The sequence below is a fragment of the Acipenser ruthenus genome, chromosome 5 (assembly GCF_902713425.1).
Source record: "Acipenser ruthenus chromosome 5, fAciRut3.2 maternal haplotype, whole genome shotgun sequence".
Taxonomy (NCBI): domain Eukaryota; kingdom Metazoa; phylum Chordata; class Actinopteri; order Acipenseriformes; family Acipenseridae; genus Acipenser; species Acipenser ruthenus.
In genome coordinates, this window is record NC_081193.1 from 78,693,658 (window position 1) to 78,714,439 (window position 20,782).

The 20,782-nt window shown below is 36.0% G+C and overlaps 1 protein-coding gene across 3 annotated transcripts in view; it reads left to right on the forward strand.

Moving 5' to 3' along the window:
- Positions 1–1,303: 1,303 nt before the first annotated feature.
- Positions 1,304–20,782, forward strand: part of ptk2ba (protein tyrosine kinase 2 beta, a) — a 60,014-nt gene continuing 40,535 nt past the window's right edge. For all 3 annotated transcript variants that reach the window (XM_034004512.3, XM_034004514.3, XM_034004513.3), the window contains exon 1: positions 1,304–1,421. The gene's annotated coding sequence lies outside the window, so the exon portion shown is untranslated. The remainder of the gene's footprint in view (positions 1,422–20,782) is intronic.

Below are 20,782 nucleotides of genomic sequence, written 5' to 3' on the forward strand. Positions count from 1 at the left end.
AGAGAAGCGAGGTCTTCGGTCAGCCAGTACAATAGCACGGTCAGGCCTAGCTGTCATCTGTCGAATTGCTGAATGCATGCAGCATGGGTTGGGCACTAGATCATACATATTTTCCAGTATATTGTAAATATATCTATAGTATACATGTGCATATATTTAACAATATATTACAACATATTTATTTGTATATTTTTTCCATATATAAAGTACATATATATATATATATATTCCCATATGTATTACCTTATATTTCACAATATATTTTTCCAAACTAAAATATATGAAAATGTAAATAATTAATAATTTGTATATATTAAATAAATTACAACAAATACATTATGAAATATATGATAATATATTGAGCTTAATATATTATAAAATATATTTCATTTTCATAAGGGTGAGTCAAAAGTCATTATGAGTGTCTGACTGGTGTAATCAATAATACATGAATAAATAAGTGGACACACTTCACACATTAATAAAAGAACCAACTATATCAACTTAAACTAATCTTGTGTACTGCTGTATTGTTATTTTTAGGTATGCATTAAAAAGTGGTACGCAGCGTATACCTAAACAACTTCTGCTAATAAAGCAGGGAAACGCCCATTCAATATCTGGTGCGTTATGCTGTTTTTGGTCTTTTATATATTTTAAATCTAATTTATCATATTTTCCAGTCTTTTAATGTAATTTATCATATTTTTGCACCATTAAGAAAATAGTATGCAAATATTTATCATATGCAATTGGGTCTTGTAATTTTTTTTACTTGTGCAGCTTTGCGGCGACTTCTCATTTTGTCTTGTTCGTCGTGAATTGTTTTTTTCTTTTAAGAGAAAAACATTTCCTGTTTAAGTTTGTAAAAAAAATGGTTTATAATTAACTTTATCATTTGCTTTAAGTTTTCCTACAAACCTCTTTTTGACAATAGCAATCAGATTGCAGTTGATTGCACATATACCAAAATCTGACAGTGTAATACTTTCTGACATTACAGCGGTCAAGTTGTGGTACACATACCACATTTTTACAATGTACCACTTTCTAACACTACACCGGTACTGAAAACTATTTTCATAGAGACATGGATGTATTTAATAAATAATCACAAACCTTGTCATTTTTTTTAAGTTTTTACTTGAAATAGTGTGTTTGTACATATAAACGAAGCCTGTCAATGTACGACAGGCTCGTAGTATAACACGTCGTTACTTACTGCACTCTAAGCCTAGCGTAGACGTTTGAGAAAAAAGCAATAAGGAAGCCCGGTACAGTACAAACAAAAAAATGCAGGGGCGTGGTTTCAAATTTCGAAGACACTCAACCTTGGAGTAAAACATTTAAAAAAAAAAACAGTTCCTTCACCTGCCCTCGGAACAACAACAGAAAAGGAATACGACGTGACTTCGTTTTAGGTAAGCTGACTGCAATCGAATACACAATAATATACCAAACTTTTTCAAAAACTTTTTGTGCAACAGGATTCGTCTAGTGCTACCTGCTATGTTTAAACAAGTCACTACAGAGAGAAAAAAACTTCAAAGTATGCAAACGGAACAATGAATAGTAGGAAGTTAATACAGCAGCAGTATGGTATCTCTGTTTTATGTTGCCCAAGGGAACGAACTTCTTGTTGTGTAAATTAAAATTAAAAAGTCGCTGTATTTATAAACAAATAAAGACAAGTAGTGTATACTCATGATGAATGCAGCATAGAGACGGTTGTGCGTTTTATTCTGGTCGCATGCAGATAGAATATTACAGTAAGCTAGTACAGTATTTATTTTGTTATTTCAAACGTTTCAGTAGTGCTTACAACTAGTTTTGTTTTACATGGGTAAAAGGTTAAATGATTAGTTTTCGACTAATCGTAAAAAACCCCTCCCTAAAAAAACACAACATTCCAGATACTGTATTTGGCTTGACACAAGGTTGTATGTGGTGTATGGAAGGCCATCCGGGTCAAATATTTTGTACACGTTCTAATTTGTCTTTAGTACGTGTTGCCTTTCTAATTATTACGCACTAATTTACCAATCAGATCAATGAAAATGAAATGAGAACCAATGAATTTAAAGAAAACAGTATGTGTAAAAAAGTTATCCAATTAAAAATCTTGTAAAATTTGCCACACACCCAATTCGTGGCGATATATGGACGATTGGGTAAAGTCTAGTGAAAGATGGATACACCCGGACCCTCCGAGACGGGTATCAACTGGCGGTTTCAGAGCCAGAAATCGCGTTAATTCAGTGGTAACCCCACTGTAACTAACGCCTCTTTCACACTGGCATGCTCTACCCGGGTCAGGACCGGTGTCAATCTTGATTAGAGCAAATATTTCTTCATCCCTGCTACAATCTGGCTCATGGTGTGTCTCAGGCAACACAAAAATATGGCTAAATGGAATAAACAAAAACGTTCCTTATGCAAGTGAAACCTTCACGCTGTTTGTTGACCCACACTTTGACCCAGGTTAACCCGGGTACGACCCAGGTACGTGGTTTCACACTACACAGGATTGTGACCCGGGTAGCCAGAACCTGAGTCTGGACCTGGGTGGAAGTGCCAGTGTGAAAGGGGCTTTATATGGAATTTTTAAACAAGTTTAATCTAATATTAACTATGGTTTCTCAACATTTTAGTGTAAAAGCTGAAATAATATAGAGAAAATAAAAAAAAAACGATTGTGTACATTGTTAATATAAACTGACCCGTATCACGGTCAACATTGTCTGTCTCAAGAAGTCGGCAGCACTCAGCAAATGTATTTGCAATTTTCCCTATTATATATATTTTTTTAAAGGCGTATTTCATGTCTGAAATTATGGCAAACCTCGGTACTTCTGGCAAACCTCGGTACCCGCAAGCAGGGGCTTCTTACAGGCCGAGGTCAGACGCGAACCCGGGACCTCCCGCTTTAGAGCAGAGCGCCGATACCGCTGTACAAAAGAGCCGGGATCCCTTGCAGGAGCAGATATCGGGCTTCTGTCTTCATGTTTACCTGGCGTCACCTACCAGCCCTGACCCCTAACCCCCGTGCACGCTACACTATTATGGAAGACCATCCGGGTCAAAAACGCATACCTAGTACACATATTGATTTGGACCAATCAGAATACATAAAATAGTATGTGTTCTAAATAAATGTAAATGAACTATGCATTTTTTTTTACATAGGAGCTGGTCATTTTACAGTAGTACCTAGTTATACAGACATAGTCTCTTGTAATGACTTCATATTCACAGTGTAATTACAATATGGGAATAGTTCTGTGTGCTAGTATAATATACAGTAGTCTACACATGGAGCATAGTTCTGATGTTTTGAAGCATAAATGGCCTGGTGTTTTGATTCAGGTTGATTCAGGTATGACGATCCGCTGTTTGGGAGTTGCTTCAGCTTCTAGTTTGTAATTCTTGTTTGGGGACCAGGGCTGTTGATTTGAATCTCTTTTTTTTTTCATTGTTCATGTGCTGATTTGTTGAACAGCCCTAAGGTATAGTTAGTCTTAAGCCTGGGGCACTTGGACGTGCATCTACTCTGGCCATAGATGCAAAATTCTTTTTGTGCATCCATCCCACCCACATTTGCTTTCATCACATTGGGCTTAAGTTAGTAAGACCCTGAAGGTAATTATTAGCAGCTAAATAAACCACAATCACAAGCAATTTTCTGGTTTAAACAGGATTTACCAACGAAACAAAACAAAACAAAAACAAAAAAATCGGTGTCTGCCTTTAGTGCTAAGGATCAGCAGTTCAAATCCAGACCACGGTGAATGTAAAAATAAAATATAATTACTAAAATAATAATAAAAAAAAAAGTATTACAAATGGCACCCAACTAGTGGTACGACTCCCTCGGGATGTGTAGTCTCATTGCTGAGCTCAGATATATGCTGCTCAGCTGCTCTACACTCGGGGACAAGCGTTCTCTAAGCAGGGAAAATATTTAATGAATGACCCCTACTGGCCAAATAGGCATGTGTTTATATATATATACACTGTATGATAATAACTAAAAATATAAATCTTTGATGATTGAAAACTATCTGGATGAAAACAGTTATAGTAACTGGTGCCAAATACACTTGTATTTTCTGGTAGTGAAGGATATGAATCTAAAAGTTAAGTAGCTGACTTTAAGATTATGTTGCTAAATAAGAGATGGAAAACTGCAAATTGATCCAAATTAAGCAAAAAAAAATCAACAGGTATTTCTGTAAAAAAAAAAAAATCATATAGTAATCAGATAAATCAAGCTAACGACAATGTGGATTGGTGTTCAAAATTACTAATGCAAAACAAAAAACAAAAAACAACTTTTATTTGATAATTGCAAAAAAACTTTATAATTTATTGTATTAATTAAAATAGCATACATAATGAATATTTCTGGTGATGCATTGTGCATATAACATAATTACAAGGTCACTAATTCATACTTAATAATATAGTAATTACATTTGCTAAGTATTAGCAAGGCAGTGAGCCAATGGCATCTGTAAATAGCTATTAAGTAATTGTAGTATTGATAAGCCTTAAAATTTAGGGCTGTCAGTTAATCTCAGATAACTTCTGCGATTAACGCGTTAATTTTGTGGGAGATTAATTTTTTCAACGTGCGTTAGTTGCACTTCTGTCTTGTCCCTCTTAACATAACTTAATTTATTTCCTGCGTCACCATTTTAGTGCCTGCCAGGACTGAGTGAAGGCAGTGAACTGTATTATGTAGCAAAGCACTATGTAGGGAATCTTATTTTTGATGGTTCATTGGATAGAAAGAGGGTTACTTGTATCTACTTTCACAGAAGTGCTAGGTGTCTGCTGTACCACCTGCATGCTAAACATGCTTTCACTTCTCAAAATACACTTTCACGTAGCTTTTCTGCTGTAGACAGCAACAGTACTACAACAAATGAAACCTGTCAGTACTGTTTAAGAAATTCAAGATTGCTGCAAACCCATGAATCAAGCTATGTGATTAAAACCAAGATTAACTGAGATTTTTTTTTTAATCTCAAAATTAATCACAATTTTTTTTATTTTATTTTTTTTATCACTTGACAGCCCTGTTATAATTAACCCCAAGTACAGACAGAAAAAAAGGACTCAGTGTTACACAAGACAGTAAACCCTTGGTGTTTATTCATATTTATTGTATTAATTCAATCTTGTTTTTTTCATAGCTGTTTTTGCTCCTATGAAGTGTTTCTGTTTTTAAGAGTTTTAGTGCGTTTTAGTGCCAAAGAAGCTCCAGACAGTAGAAAATAGGTTTTTCTTTTTAATGTGTCAAAATACTGTATACATATTCTACAATATTATTACACTTAAAGCTTGTTATTTTGGTTGCACATACAGCCCACATAGTCTGATTTATCTGTGTAGTAAAAATTCCTGTTTTCACTGACACTTACTATCATTAATCTGCTCCTAAATAACTTGTGGTAAAGTAAAGCAATCCAGGATCAGTACTGGTCGGGGTCTGTGAAAACAGAGGCTAAGGGTTGCTTGTTGGATTCTGTGCACAGTCTGTTTTGATAAATCAAATATTGGATCACATTACCAAAACCTTACAGACAGCGCTTTGGAAACTGACATTATACCAACAAACCCTCTCTAAACAGGTGAACATGGAACTGCAAACTTGATTTAATTAATAAAACGGTCCAATTAAAAATAGTCCTTTACTAAACATTCCTTAAAAACAGTCCTTAAAGTCATTACATTTTTTCATTTAAAGTTTAATACAATAATTGAGATCTGCAGTTGCCCTGTTAGGTGGTCATAAGTAATAGTCTGTGTTCCTGTTTTTAACTGTTCGGTGTCATTTTCAAAACTAAGATAATGTTGCTGTTGGATTTTGTGAGACATTTTTGTATGTAATCATGTAAGTTATCACTCATTCATGATGATTTACCAATACTGATAAGAGAGTTGTTATCCTGATTAATAATTAGCCTGTGTGTGTATTGTTGTATGTTATCTTTTGTACGATTCACTGTAAGCCTTATTTAATCCTGAATGCCTCTGTACAAAAACTGTTTATTTGAAACCAGGCTCGTATTTTGTTGGAGTGGAATTTGCTGAAGGCAAATAAGAAATGACGAAGAAAAATGTGAGGTCATAAACTGGAACAAGTTGTACCTTCTGTGGTATCCAGAAAAAAAAAGTGTTATTGTGCTAATGCTGGGGAGGGTGGCACAATGTTGTACCTTTCACTAAATGTGATGACACAGGAAAAGCTATTAAATGTATAGGGATTTAAAATAGTCATGAGATTAGACTAAAACATTTGTGTACTTGACTTGTGTTTTCCTGTAGTTTCATTTCACAATAAAACATATCCTTTTGTGTAAACTTCTTGATGTTAAATGTAACATGTGGTTTCTGTAGAATTGTGGAGAGATGCTTTTTTGTTAGATTAGACAGAGGGAAACAGAAAAAAAAAATACTAGCACATTTAAAAAATGGGGTAAGTTCCAAGGCTGCTGTAAAATTCTTTATTTACATTTTTTTAAGCAAGGCTTCCTGTTTAAAAGTGTTGTGCTATGTGTTCCTTTTCATTTTACACCAAAATATTTGAATAGGATTTATATGTGGCTGAGAATAGACCACAAAACATTTTCAATTTTTATCCAAGTTTGCGATTGGTCTTTAAAGCAGGAGCAGTTCCTTTTTCATGTGGTTTTTGCAAATTGTACAACCTGGCAACAGGCAGGTGGCCCTGTATGATACTGTGCTGGATCCTCTCCGTGTGTGTATGTGTGTACTAGGGAATGCTTGCAGATATAGGGAGCACTTTTGATTTTGTCCCTTATACAGTATAATACACCTGACATGGGCAACTCCTGTCCTAGAATGTTACAGTAATTAAAAATATCTAGGAGCCTACATAATGCTGACTGTACTGTTTTTTCAATAACATTAAAAGCATGCATTTGTTAGAGAAGAGAGCACAGAGCCTGCTTTGTGGTTGTGATGTGCTGTAATAAAGTTACTGAACGTAATCAATCGACTTCCAGTTCTTTGATGTCTAAACTTGACATCCAACCTGGACACCAGTTGCTATTGCTGTTGTGGTTACTGAATCACAGCTGACACACGAAACACTCTTCTCAAAATGTTTTATTTTATTTGCTAAACTCAATTTAAATAGGTAGATTGAACATATAGGACACCGAGGAAGCAGCCATTAGTCTACAAGACTTGAAAGACAACATTCAGAGGGCCTGCACTTGACCAAAGTTTCTATTAAACAAAGCAGAAAAACGGTGAATACAAATTGAATATTTACATATTCTACAACAGATTGATTAAACGTAGTTTGAAGGATAACATTCAAGGCCCTTTACGAGGGATTAGAAACCTAATTTCGACCAGTCAGGTAAAAGAACATTTCAGATCCATTTTCAAAAAATTCTTAAGGAATAATGAAGTGTTTTCGGATGGAGGTTCCATTTGTTCAGTTTAACAGTTATGGTTGAATCAAACACCTGGAAATCACAGAGTTCCCCATCATTTTATCCTCTTTGTTAAGTATTAGTATGCAACTCTGGTCTTAGAAAGCCACTTAGCTACAGATTTAAGATATATTTAAACACTTTATGTCCTACTCAGTCTAAATTAGTTAAATGTATTAATTAAAGCCATAGCTATAAGGTCTGAGGTTTCTTACCCTGGTAAGTATAATGGACAATCTAGGGATCAATACTGACACCAGGCCTCTGGCCTCTCACATTAGCAGTCCTAGGGGCTGGCCGGTTTTGGCATCCTTTCCTCTGCCCGGTTGTTGCTGGGTTGATAGTGCACATATTTTGGAAATGTTAATGGTTTAGCTACTTTAATTTTTATTTTCAGTCTCACCTCTGCGAGGGCTGCTCTCCGCGAGCCAAGGGGAATCTCCTTACTCGTCTCTAAGTTATAAGCATATATCTTTTATTATCAATTCCCGAGGTCTCTTCCTTCACCCAGCATTTCACTTGTTTTATCTTTAAATGCACCAGGGAAAATGCTGAAGGCAATACATCGGGTAGATGCTTTCTTTCATTCCGCACACTGATGGCTGTGGTTTTCCCACCACATATAATTCTTAACCCCTTAAGGTACACAAGGAGTAAAGCGAGAGCAGTTGTTCAAATGGTTTCTTTTTAAAATACATTTGGGAGTGACTCAATATCACAAGGAAACTTGGATGACCAGATCCAACCTGTCAGTAAATTTTAAACCCTGTTTCGTGCATCTCATTGCAAAAATAAGAAAATAGCATTATTGTGCCTAGTCACAGTGATATAGTTAACAATCTCTAACTATTTCAAAGTTTTTTGCCACTGACCTCAATGGGGAACACTTTTGTATTCATGTTGCTTCTAATTTCTACTGCAGTATTTTGCCCCTATTGTGTCTTGTTTAACTTACATCTTTCTTGCCCCCTTACATATAACTTGCCCCCTTTGTACAGTAGATGTCTGATCTTTATACGACCGGTCCCTCTATCATCCGTTTTTGTATAAATGTCAAATGTTTTTTAAACAGCTGCAATTTACAGGAACTTAAAAGAAAAAGCTACATTCATAGGCAGGTGTCACTGTGTGTGATGTGTTGAGTAGGCTTGTCATGGTAACAGTAAGCTGATATCTACTCGCTTGCATGCATGCAGTTCTAATGTGTGATCAAAACAGGATACAATGAATGAAGTATAGACTTGAACATCTGTTTAGTAACAATACATTTTAAACAAAAAAAAATAAAATGATAAAACTGTTAAAAGTTACAAACCTATAATGAACTCCAAACCCTAATTTGTATTTTAAAATAAAAATACTGAGGCAGAAGTAACACAAATAATTATAGTTTAAGCACAGCATCAATAACGTGTCAAAAAATAGTTTTTTCAGAATCCTCACCGAATTTAAGCTTTCTGCTTACAAATCCCCTAGGATATAACTAGACTGGCTCTCTATGAATCCCTAACCACAAAAAATATTAACATGCACTTTCAGGAACTGTGACCTACTGTAGTAGGTCCTTTTAAAACACTGGGATTCTAAACAGTGTGGTGTTATTTAGAGCCACGATTGTTCTGATCAAATGATTGGAGCCTGACCTATTCTGATCTCTAAGCTAAACAACGTAGTGTCTGGTCAGTACTTGGATGGGGACATCAAAGAACATCAGCAATAAATTGCATCTATATAAGGAAGTATCTATGAGTAAGGAAAGCGCAGAAGGGACTCACACAGTCTCTGACGAGTCCTGACTATCTGCAGTCTCCCGTTTTTAACATGACAGCTTGACTGACGCATGTTCAGCTGCAATGCCCATCCTTGTTTCTTGTTTCATAACTTTGTGGTTTCTTTTCCTCTGCTGGTATTCTATTGTTTCTGTATTTGACACAATGTCTTTCTTTCTCTGTTGTTTTCCTCTCCACTCTGTTTTGTTTGTAATTTACTGGTGGCAAAGTCCATTTATGATTGTTCATTGTTCAATGGTGTTTACAGTCATTCTGAGTGGTTCTGCATTCTGTGTTCATTGTTCAATGGTGTTTACAGTCATTCTGAGTGGTTCTGCATTCTGTGTTCATTGTTCAATGGTATTTACAGTCATTCCGAGTGGTTCTGCATTCTGTCTTCATTGTTCAATGGTGTTTACAGTCATTCCGAGTGGTTCTGCATTCTGTGTTCATTGTTCAATGGTATTTACAGTCATTCCGAGTGGTTCTGCATTCTGTGTTCATTGTTCAATGGTGTTTACAGTCATTCCGAGTGGTTCTGCATTCTGTGTTCATTGTTCAATGGTGTTTACAGTCATTCTGAGTGGTTCTGCATTCTGTGTTCATTGTTCAATGGTGTTTACAGTCATTCCGAGTGGTTCTGCATTCTGTGTTCATTGTTCAATGGTGTTTACAGTCATTCCGAGTGGTTCTGCATTCTGTGTTCATTGTTCAATGGTGTTTACAGTCATTCCGAGTGGTTCTGCATTCTGTTTCTCTGAAGTTGAGCTATCTTATTCTGCAGTTAACTTCCTGTCTTTGAGATTGTCTGGAGTATCCTATGTGCCGGGACTGAACATCCCTCCTCATTCCAACTACTCTGCAGACATACAGTCTATACAGAGAAAGCAGGAGGGACTGAGAGAGTTGGAATGTTACATTGTCACACGATTTGAATGGAACGAGGAAAGCATTGAGTCCCAGCACTTAGGGATTTTCCAGACAAGCTCAAAGCCAGGTAAAGGAAGATTTAGAATAAAACAGTAATAACACAATATTGGAACAGCAAAAGCCAGACCTATAAAAAAAAATAAAAAATCTAAAGCAGTGTAAACAAGCTACTTACTCTTTACAGATTTGTCAACAGTGCCAAATATACGCTTGAAGGTTAGATAAGAATATAAGAATCTCTAGAATCTTTAAAAAGGTTAAGCACATAGCAACTAATAAATCAACTCATAAAATACTCCCTGTTAGCAGCTTGATGAATTTCACAAACAAGATTTCCACGCCTATGTTGTAATGATAGGATACAGGAAGTGAACCAAAATTGACACACGTGCTGAGATGGGGCTGTGATTGCAACACAGGTACACAGGTTTCAGAGCAAACGCCTGCTTGTCTGGCTTTTGCCCACTCTTGCCTGTGGATAAACTGGAGACTGCAGTGTGACTAACTCCACAGGATCTATTCCATATTCACTGCATGCAAGAAGTGCAGAGCTGCAAAATGGCCTTGTCTTACATAAAGTTAACCTGTTTTAGATGTGTGTGATACTTTCGTTTTGGTTTTAGGACGAATGGGATTCAATCCTTTCCTGAGATACACATGTGAAATGACCTCTGATGGACTCAGAGCAGCCTGTATTTAAATGGAAGTTCAATATGAATACTGCAATACAGTTTGAGCTTGACACTGCAGATTTTTATATTTCATGTATTTATAAAATGTAGCACAACCTCAGTTGGGTATTGGTTTGCAAGGGTAAAGCTGTAGCAATGGTGCTAAGATGATTACTATTAAACCCTTTTCCTAAACGTCAGTTATATATCTTAGTCATTTATACATCAACTAATGACTTATTAAAATATTATCTATATATTCACTATTATGTTCTTAAATGTGCCTCCTTTCAAAACAACATAATGCATATGCCACAAAGGCACATGAAAATGTAAAGTCAAAACTTAATTGGATATTATTGGGGGATATAAGTTGTGTCCGACATATACGAATGTACAGCATAACGGCGTCTGTATTAGTGAGGGACTACTGTACCATTTTAAACAAGCGTGTCATGGCTGTAGCTTCAAAATAAGAGCCCTCAGTAAGATGAAAAAGTAAACCACCAGGACTGATATCACTTTATTTACTGTATGCACATGTAAAAATCTAAGTTTGATATTCAGACAGACAGATGCCTTCATATACCTCTAGATTCTGATACCTCCAGGTTATTAGCATGTGTGGGTGTTTATTCTATAAAAGCAGAAGTCAATGTATTGAATAAATGCAAAATGTAACCACATCAGGATTTTGATGCATTGAGGCCTTTGTTTTGGTCAGAACTTGTTATAAAACTTGTACAAGAGTAATTGTTATATTTCATGGTTCAGATTTGAACAAATGAATGGGGAGCAAGTGACTGCTGCATGTTTGCTCTAGTGCATTTGATAATACCTATATCAACAATCAAGGTCACAATCACAAGTTGACATGACACCTGAGAACACATACAGGATGTCTGAATTGCATATTTATATAGATAATTATCTGTAGAAGTTGAGTACCACTTGTAATCCGGTATAACATCTAATGGAGTCCAGCTCTTTTAGCACAGCAGACAGCACGTTAGTTACTTAAGCTGGGTCTTTTATGCTCAGTTGTACAGCACTGTGCACATGGCTAAGGATGGGATGTGGGGAAGTGCATGATTACGCTCAGATCAGGCTGTGGTAAAGTATAAATGAGCTTCCTCCTCTATCTGACTAAGTTGAGTCAGACATGAGTACAGAGGTCACGTTGGTCTGCTATGCAAAAAGTTATATACTAGTGATGATTTGACCAATCTCCCTTTTAAACTTGTGCTGACATGCCCCTAATTTCACAAATCGAGAGGGGATGCCATCCCAACTCTCAAGGTTTCTCTGTAACTGAGAACTGTACTTCACCAAATCATTTCACCAAATTCCATTTTCAAATAAAAAAAACTACATATCATATTAACTTTCTAGTGAAGCATCAGTTCCTCAAAATTATATTTTACACTGCAGTATACAGGTATTTCCTTTACAGTACAACATGAAGCACTAGGGGATTATACACAACATTTAAAAAGGACATTACATTTTTGTGAATGTTGTTTTGTTTTCCTGGTAACATCAGACAACCGACAGTATAGCTATGATATTTTCTGAAAGTACAGTAGGCATTTAATATAGAATTACCAACCCTTAAAATATAGAATTTAAAAACCAATAGTGGTTAGTAGGAGATTTTGTTATTTGGAGGATTTTTCTTCTCCAAATAAAGGTAAAACATTAGTTCAAGTTTGCTGGTCACTATGAAGGTTTCCTGTTGTCTTTCTGTTTCAGGTTACTACTGTATGGAGAGAAACATGTTGTGTCTCTTTGAATGTAATAAAACAACAAACTATGACAAGAAAGTAAATAAGAGTGAATACATATATTTGGGGAGGGGAGTTTGTTATTGTGGTCTGGTATTATATTGATATAACACATATATAGGAATGCGTAACATTTCGTAACCTCGCTCAGAATGCCTCCAGATTTTCAAGAAGGCGCAGGTGAGAAATGGGCAATTTTTCACTTGACATTTCAGCCAAAGGCACACTATTGTACTAGCTGTCCCTTCGGACTGGCTGTGGTGCTTCTGTGGAAAAGCTGATAATGTATTTGTGGTATTTGCTCACAGTGACACTGGGCACAGAACTACAAAACCTTCTGGGTAGCTTGTGTGATTTTTGAACTCTTATATTTTTGTGACATTTTACAATATGGATGATATATTGCGAGGCAACTTTTAGGCAACTTTTTCTGGCAGCCGAAAACATTATCAAGGATTTTTCTTTTTTTTTTTTTACAAAAGTTCTTGATTCTTTTTAGAGAAAGCTATTTATTTTTTGTTTGTTGGATTAAACCCATATATAACATAATGTCACCACCTAGTAAATAAAACCACATGTATTTTATCTATAAACATTTTATTTTGAATGCGAATTCCTGTTCAACCCTTGCTTATTCCTCTCTCATTATTTACACATTTCATTGTCCTGAACTATTAAACAGTCAGTGCTGCTCAACTTAGACTACTTAAAGAAATGTAATAAATTCAGTGAAAGATGTTTCGACTAAAAGTCTTTTTCAATGTCTTTAAATTATGGAATGAGAATTTCACTACCTACACTGTTTTGAACATATGATTGACAAATTACTTTACAAATCACAGTCGTAAACAGTGAGAGAATCAGGAAATGAGTTACAATGTCTTATTTGTTAATGGGAAGCATTTATTCATTGCTATGATACAATAATGGTGGTGATGCGTGTGTGATGTCTTAGTGATTCTAGTGTATAGACATGCAGTCCGCTCTCGCGCCTGCACAAAATCATTGCGGTATGTCTTGATAAAAAGGCTCCAATACAAACTCACAACCACAGACAGCACAGAAATAATAACACAGCAGAGCTTCTTTGATTACAGGAAATCAATCTTATTTTATGTTAAACCTGCTACAGTATTGGAATTCAAAGTGTTGTTATTGATGACACTACAGCAATGAGCAAATAGTAATTATCTAATTGGTGACTTAAGATATCTGCTCAGTAATCTTTAAGAGTATGAACTCAAGCTGCTTGTGTTTTGCATAAATGCCAGACTCGGCTATATATCTTATACAACAGTGAGAACTAATGATTCACTCAGTTTCCATGTGTGTTGTAACATTAAAAGAAATGTTGTAAGATTCTTTGACGAATGTTTCGAATAGAAGTCTGAAGACATTGTTTCCCCATCCGCACACACGTCTCCAGACTGCACAAGTATTTCGTTTTGAAAATATTGGCAATTATCCATCATGCTGCTGAGTGGGGAGGTAGAGTTGTCACTCTTACTGTGCCCTCTGTTTGCCGTACCCATTTTCATATTTTTGAAATTCTTGCAAAAGACCAGAGAGAAGTTGCGCCAGGTTGGCAAAGCTACATCTCAAGCAGTTTAATTCAATGAGTGTTTAGATCAGCTGCCGCTTTGATCATTAAGTCTATCAACACTGCAGATCAAGAGAGTTAAGAAAATCATTTAACACAGCCGACTTGTTAACCAGTCCCAGTATTTGTCACAGTAAGGTTGTCTTTTTGCAAAATTACTTGCCCTAGGTTTAAATATGAATTATGGCACCACCATTGTTATAGACGATTTAAAAAGTGTCAAGCAATAAGAATGATATGATCAACTGTACAATAATGCTAACTGTCAGATTCCACATGTTCTTCTTTTTATTGATAAAGTATATGCTCTGAGCACACTCTTAAACTCAGGGGAGACGTTTAAGGAGGACAGAGATGTTTCAGACTCCTGTAAGTGGATTGTTCGTGCACTGGGCTTGCTATATGTCCAGACAACTTTTTAGTAAACAAGTAGAGTCTCTTTCGGTTTATTAGATGCTTTAAAAAGTGGATTGGTTGGTTGCGCAGACCACCGTAAATCACAAGTTTAATTGATATTGTAATGTCTGAAAGACTTTTTGTTTATAAACTTAACTAATTCTTGAATTGATTAAATTAAATTAAATGCTCGCTTTGACAGTCTATTTGTATTACAGTAGAGCCTTAAACAAGCAAAAACACTTGTTAGTTTAAATATTCTGTTTCCATTTACTTAAAACATATTATTTCTCTTCAGAGAGTTTTGCCACTCTATTATTAGAGCAGAATACTTTTTTTTATTTAAAACCTCTATGCTTAGTAACAGCACAATCAAATAAAATCATTAAAATATCGTTCTGTCTAAAAAGGGTTACCTTTTGTTTTTGCTAATTTGCAATACCTAGCCTCTGTGTTTAGTTCTTTAAAAATTATGGCATCATTTTCAAGCTAATTAAATGAGATGCCTGCTTCTGCCAAGGTTACAGGCTTCTGCAGGTTAATTTTAATTAGGCACCTACTTGGCAGCAAATGCAACCTTGAATATTAAAACTTAGGACTGCTCATACATTTACTTAATGTTATTATATTAGGTTTTTTTATTTATTTAAATACTTTTGTTTTTTCTTACTATAAATGGCATATTAACTCTGTTCCATAGAGTTTGCCATTCTGCTCTTGCTGACTGAGATTGTTTTAAGGCTCTGAGTCTAATTAAAAAAGATGCTTTTGCCAGACAAGGGAGGTTTGGAACTTTCAGTGCAAAACTTAAATCTTGTTAGCCAGGCTCTCATCTCTGCATTTTCATTCCCATCATCAGTGGGCAAACACATTTTAACTGAATCTGGGTCTTCAAAGAACCACACACCCTTGCAACCGAGGCCTTCCATGCAAAAGGATCTAATGACTGAAAGCACAAAAGAGACATGCCTGAATCGTCTATGAAATACTAGGCGTGGGAATTTCGAATCGTTTAGTGCTCGAGTACTCGAGCTTTCAAAATTTCAAGTATTCGAACCTAATGCCAGACAATATTATTCTACATATGCACCACAAAAATTACCACGTTAACAGTAGAACCGCCGCGGTTATACTCATACCTAAAACCGACGCCGACAGTCATTATGACGTTACATTTTAAACAACATCAATATTAAAATGAAAGACAACTATCCGATATAACTCAAAAGTTTTATTCAAGCACCTCATATCAAACGTCTGCACAGCCGAAACTCTGTGTTTAAATGAACAATTAAACATAAAGGGGTTATTTTCTAACTTACCACATATAAAGCACTACTTCAAAAAATGAAAAACTATAATAAAATAAACATTTCAAAAGAAACTAGTGTGTAAACAGGTATATGTACATACAAAACTGTAAAAACGAAAGTAATTTTTTATTTAAAACGAAGGTAACATGTGTTAGCTATTGTGTGTGTCATTCGGTGTAGCACAGAAATCAGGTTGAGCTGCTGCTGTGGCTATATATATATATATATATATATGGACAACCATAAATGGACAACCGCATACCTTTCAGACAGGCAGAGCAATTTAAATTTGAAAACCTCAACCCATCAAAATGACTTCCGTGGCTAGTGTTAAGGTGGTATATGTGAATAAAATATTGTAACGACCCCTGGTCGTGAGGCTCAAAGCAGGAAACGGAGGGCGTCTAGATGACATGGTACGCACCCAACAGTGGCTCACACACACACACACACCAACACACACCCACACTACCGAAACTAGTGTTATGGTCCCACCCCAGAACAATACAGATAATGTGAATACGCAGGACCAGATGAAACAATAGTCTGCCAACCTGAACTGACTGGGTCGCTACAATATATTGAACTTACATTCATGAAGAGATATTATTTAAATGTCTGAGTACTCAAGTAATACATGAGTGCTCGAGTAATTATAATTATTTCGAGTACTCTAGTACTCAAGACCCTTTACCCACCCCTACATAACACTGCAAAAAATTCCCAGAACCATGAGTTATCATTATCACAGTTGTTGATTTCTTTGTTATCTGGTACTTTTTAATGGGCGCTACAAGGATAACGGCACGATAATTCAAATAAACTCAAAGTAAGTGCTGAAAGAGTTGTAGCCCCTGTTTGTTCTCTGTGTTTGGTCCTCTTTTTCCCTGAGCTGCTAGGTGTTGTCTTGCAGAGAGGATATCGCAAGCTCAGGAACACTCATGTGCTGACATGCAGGCTGTTTGGGGATCATTTCGAGTTAGTACAAGAATGTACAGAAGAAAAGACACAGTATAGATCAGGACGGTGCTGAGGAGAGGAGTGCTTCCTTAAACTTAGCTTACTTCTCCCAATTGTAAAAGGCAAATTTATTTTGTAAATAAAATTGAAAGACTTGCATAGGGTTGCTGTAGTAAAGATTATTTTGTTTTTAAAATCATTAAGAGTCTTTGCATCTTTGGGACACAATGTCAGAAGAGTACAGTATGTGTGTGTTAATCAGGTTCTGTGAAACCATGCGTTATGCATTTTTTAAGATATTAGAATGTCAGTGCAATTATGTGTGATTATGAGCATGCACTGGTTTTGGTTGTTGTTGTCTGGGTTCAAGTACAAGGCTGTCTTGATCCTTATTTATGGTATGGTAGAAAAAATGCTTGAAGAATTGTCAACTGAATGGTCAGGGGAGAGGATGGGGGTTGGCAAGTTAGCCTAAATCTCGTTTATAAGACTTGCCTTATTTGTCACTTCTTTTTTTGTTTCTTGATGAAAAGAAAAATAATTAAATCACATTATGATTAAATCAATGTTTTTTTTTTATTCCTAAACAAAATTAATCACTTTTTTTTATTTCTACATGTAATGAAAAATGATGAAATCACATCTTATCACAAGGCGAGGCACCTGCGATGTTGACACGCCAACTTTCTTTGCCACAGCAGCCTGAGAAATCACAGGAGACTCCAGCTCCTTCAAGAGTTCAACGTGATTTACTACTTTATTACTCACTGCACTGTCCTACGCGACCTGTCTTGCTCTGAAAAGTGATCTCCATTCATGATTAGAAAATACTGTATCCCAATTAAACGAAGTGACGTCCCAATTAAACGACATAAATAGCATTGGGAAGAACCGTCTCCCAGGGTTGTATCCCATTTAAGCGATTATCAGTATCCCGATGAGGAGGCGCTGACTGTATATATATATATATATATATACAATATATAGAACACCATTACATCATGTAAGAATAAATTATGAATTTGAATGTAAACAATAACAAGTAGTTGTCATGCCGTCAAAAACCTATAAATACCTCCAATGTTTGGATTCAAACACAGGCTCCCTTGAGAAAGATATGTACAACATATCGAAACGTTGGGCAGCTGGCTCTTTGAGCTAAAATATATATATATATATATATATATATATATATATATATATATATATATATATATATATATATATATATATCTATACAGTGCACTCCGTTTATAAGAATCACATCCGTCCCAGATGATTTGATTCTTATAAGCGGTTGATTCTTAAAAGCAGGCCGATATGATTACTGTGGTGAAGTGCTGCAGAATCAGTATGTTAGTTTGAGAATAAGAGCTTTGTCCCTGCAGTGTAATGGGTTGACCACTAGATGTCATGAGTTCCTGCATGTGTGCATGCCTCTGGAAAATTCATAGTTGTTTTCTGAATAAATTAAGGATAATCAATTGGTTAACTGCTTGTTAAAGTTAATGACACCTCAAAAAGGGCTTAGCCGATAGCTTTGTGATGGGGGTATAGAGGAGTAAGGAAGTGGAAGCGTGTGTGCAGTGCAGAAGTAAGAGAAAGAAACCAAAACCAAAGAGCGAGTAAGAGATCTGTTTGTTCCAGTACGATACTGTGCAGATAAGTAAAGTAGTCACAGTATATGTGTAGTTCCGCGTTGTTAGCGGTTGTTTCCCCATCGCACTGTAAGAAAAATAAAACCAACACCGGTTTTAAACTGTAAATCAAGACTCCAGCCTGATCATTTACACTGCCCTCGGCCACGTCACATTACAATTAGCAAAAGCGCCTCCACGCGTCAACAGTTTAAATACACTATACAAATGTCAATGGTGCTCAATCACTGAGAACAATACATCAGAACAATCAAAACATGTCCTCGTGGGTAAGCAACTTGTTATATGATCACGATTATGTTTACTCAAGGCTGCAGAATCCTATTTTACTACAGTATACGTGAGAAGCAATCGTCTCATGAGGGTGCCTAGTTTAACTGCCGTGCGGTGTTATGTGTAATGGCCTTTGAATTAAAATGACATTACAGTACAGTATTTTACTGTCAGGACTACCACTGCATTTAAGCATCTGTGGCTAACTTATTTTCAGTTAGGATGCAAATCTCAGTTTTTCACCAAGTGGAGATGCAAAGCTACGCAACCCCCCTCCCTCTACATGCATATCACACAGTAACACTGCTGTACTCAGTATGTATTCAATGCATGTGTATTCACTTTATTGAAACACATTTTCACTAACAGAGAACACAAAAAAACATACCTGCACAATGCAGTGGCGCAGTCATGTTTGATTAGAAACAATGCAGTGTTTCCTGCGTCATTGCAAGATCCATGCTGCGTACGTGCCTAATCACGCAAGATTTGATCAAACTCAAATTCAAAAACAGCTTTATTGGCTGTACACGTCATTGCACTTGACACAGTGTTCAGTTTGCCCCGAAATTATTCTTATAAGCGGATTTGCTTGATTCTTACAAGTGGAGTATTTTAGCATGGTTAGTATAGGAATGATTTGGTCCCAGTGGTTTTGATCACTATATGCGGTTGATTCGTATATCAGTGATTTATATAAACGGAGTGCACTGTACAGATTCCAAAGGTACCCTGGTAAAAAAAACAACAACAAAAAAATTATAAGGGACACAGCAATGCAGGAAAGTATCATAACTTGAATTGTTAACAACAACAGCAAAATAGATTGCAAGATTTAAGGGCAGGTTCTTGAGGTACAGTCTAGTGTCAGAGGTACTATAAGACTCAAACTGATAGCGTTGCAGTGAAGGGCACAGTAGCTACGATCACAAGTAGAATATACTTAACGAAAAAATGACAAAAATATTCGAAAATAACATGAAATACTGCACTACTGTAGTTTATTTTTATTTTTATTTTAGCTCAATCCTAAAATTCTGGGTGATGCAAAACTTTTGGCCATAGATTTAGCAACATTTTTTATGCTAGTGAATTTGAACAATTTGATTTGTGAAAGGAAAATCAAACTCTTAATTCTACAATACAGTTCTGTTGTAGCAAACTAGCAAACAAACCTTCTGAGTTGCTTCTTCAGATTATTGTCACAGTTTGATTGTCCTTTGACAGAAAAAAAAAAATCCAAAATGTGTGCACTGGTAGGAATAAAGATCTTGATAAATGTGGACCACTATCAACATTTGGCACTGAAACACAGAAACTATATTGACACAGATCCATAGCTAAAGTATAGAGGCTTCTCTTTTTTATAATGAGCTGGGATTGAAACAAAAGCTAATAATTTGGTCCACTGCTCAAATCAGGGTAGGAGACAGTACAGATAATACGAGCAAACGATTGAAACATAAAAAGTGAAATAAAATCCAGCATCACAGGGTGAGTAATCTAACTAACTGACACTGTAGCCACTGCTGGCAGGATGCCAGTGCTTTGCCGCAAGACAGCTCCACAATCAAGGGAAGTGACTGTGGGTGTGACTTTCTCTTTTAATATTCATTGGCAAGCATGTGTTTTCTTAACACATCTTAAAGCTGTAATGTACAGCATACAAATAAAGAGCTTCTTCACAACTTTTGAGTTGATAGTAATCAATGACACATTGTGGCTTGACCTACAGTATATTGTTTGAATCTTTGACATGAAGTGTGGCTACTTTCCCCAATGCAGACCATCAATTATTTTATACGATGGCATAGATCACCGAAAACATATTCAACCAGCTGCTATTGCTGTTACTAAAATGCAGCCGCGGTAATAAATAAAACAAAAAACGTCAAAGTATGAGTGATTATTATTTATGTTTCCCGGATCATTTATACATCTAAGAAATGCAGAAAC